Source organism: Orycteropus afer, unplaced genomic scaffold, assembly GCF_000298275.1.
Source record: "Orycteropus afer afer isolate SDZICR_OR568_19922 unplaced genomic scaffold, OryAfe1.0 scaffold00218, whole genome shotgun sequence".
Taxonomy (NCBI): Eukaryota; Metazoa; Chordata; class Mammalia; order Tubulidentata; family Orycteropodidae; genus Orycteropus; species Orycteropus afer.
The window spans coordinates 5,220,658-5,223,232 of NW_006921805.1; positions in this window are offsets into that span (position 1 = coordinate 5,220,658).

A 2,575-nucleotide genomic window follows, 5' to 3' on the forward strand; every position below is an offset into this window, starting at 1 on the left:
GATGATGGGCTCAAGTATAGCAGGGATTGTGGGGCTGGCGTGGGATCGGGCAGTGTTTCATTCTGCTGTGCATGGGGTTTCTATGAGTCGGAAATGACTTGACAGCACTTAACAGCAACAACTACAACAAATATATAATATGAAGCCATTTTGGGAGCTCTGCACATCTTTTCTTACCTCCCCTCTTCAAATCGTGCTGTCCTGACCATTAACATTTGAGGGGGACTTCATTCAATGACTGTCCATGTGTGTCCTTCCTTTGGTGACATGATGGGGTGATGGCACCTTAGTAGGAAAAACCTTGCTTGAATCTTAGTAGTATGCACTTTCTGATAAACCCCAGAACACAGATCCAAATCTATTTTTGTTCTATACAGAACATATAAGCCTTTCTTTTGGAAAAGATTTTGTAATGGGCAGTGACCAAAAATGGTAAATTTTATTGTGTTTTTTTTTTTTTAATAAGAAAAGCAACTCTTCTGAGTAACAATATCTGAAACTCTTCAGTAACAATATCTGAAACTCTTCAGTAAATTCTTCAAAGAGCTAACCACAGGCAAAACTAAAATGTGTAAAATTTGCTTTTACAAGGGTGGATTGCACTCCCAGACCTTTGTTCTATCCTCCAACATGAGGCCTCTGAGTTACTACCTGTGCCTAACCATGCATGATCTCTCTTGCCCATCAATCTTACTCTCAGATGAGAATCATAAATGAACTCCCACCAAGGTATAGGTGACTCTTAGCAGGGGGGAATGCCTTTATAAGGGATAATATCTATTACCAGGAAAGAAAGCCATATATAGTAATGGCTTCCAACCTATAATACCTGTACCCTAAGATTTTGTGTAGATTATAAAGTGGATCCTTGAACTATTTTAGTGTTTAAAAGATCCTGACCCATGAGGTAGCCATCAAGCAGATAAATGAAGTTTCTTTATTTGAACTTTAATCCTATCAACTCAGTGTGGTCATTTGAGTTAACATGTGCTGAAGAATAATTTATGTTGCTGTTGTTAGGTGCCATCAAGTCTTCTCCGAATCATAGTGACCCTATGCACAGCAGAACAAAACACTGCCAGGTCCTGAGCCACACCACCTCCACCTTACCAAGCATGACATCCTTTCCCAGGGAAGGGTCCCTTCTGACAACATGACCAAAGTAGATGAGATGAAATCTGGCCATTCTTGTCTCTAAAGAGCATTCTGGTTGCACTTCCTCCAGGACAGACCTGTTCTTTCAGTAGTGCATGGTACTTCAGTATTCTTCACCAACACCACAGCTCAAAAACATCAACTCTTCTTTGGTCCTCCTTATTCATTGTCCAGCTCTCACAGGCATATGAGGCAATTGATAATACCATGACTTGGGTCAGGCGCAGCTTAGTCCTCAAGGAGACATCTTTGCTTTTTAGCACTTGAAAGAGGTCCTTTGCAGCCGATTTGCCCAGTGCTATATGTCGTCTGATGTCCTGACTGCTGCTTCAATTGGCATCAATTGAAGAACCAAGCAACGTGAAGTTTTTGACAACCTCAATCTTTTCTCCATTTATCATAATGCTGCTTATAGGTCCAGTTGTGAGGATTTTTGTTTTCTTTACATTGAGATGTAATCCATACTGCAGACTGTGTTCTTCAATCTTCATCAGTAACTGATTCAAGTCATCCTCACTTTCAGCAAGCAAAGTTGTGTCATCAGCGTATCTCGTGTTGTTCATGATTCTTCCTCCAATCCTGATGCCACGTTCTTCTTCATATAGTCCAGCTTCTTGGATTATTTGCTCAACATATAGATTGAATACAGATGGTGAATGGATACAACTCTGACACACTCCCTTCTTGATTTTAAACCATCCAGTGTTCCCTTGTTCTGTTTGAACGAAAGCCTCCTGGTTTATGTACAGGTTCCTCACAAGTACAATTTAAGTGTTCTGGAATTTCCATTCTTCTTAATGTTATCCACAGTTTGTCATGATCCACACAATGAAATGCTTTTGCATAGTCAATAAAACACAAGTAAACATCTTTCTGGTATTCTTTACTTTGAGCCAAGATCCATCTGACAGCAGCAATGATATCCCTCGTTCCACATCCTCTTCTGAATCCAGCCTGCACCTCTGGAATTTCTCTGTCAATATACTGCTGCAACCATTTTTGAATGATCTTCCGTAAGATTTTATTTGCATGCGATATTAATGACATTTTTAGGTAATTTGCACATTCTGTGAGATCAGCTTTCTTTGGAATGGGTACAAATATGGATCTCTTCCAGTCAGTTGGCCAGGTAGTTGTCTTCCAAATTTCTTGGCATAACCAAATGAGTGCCTACAATGGGGCATGTGTGTGTTGAAACTTCTCAATGGGTACTCTGTCAATTCCTGGAACCTTGGTCCTTGCCAATTCCCTCAGTGCAGCTTCGACCTCTTCCCTCAATACCATTGGTTCTTGAACATATGCCACCTCCTGAAATGGATGAAGATCGATCAATTCTTTTTGGTACAGTGACTCTGTGTATTCCTTCCATCTTCCTTTGATGCTTCCTGCATCATTCAATATTTTGCCCATAGAATCTTTC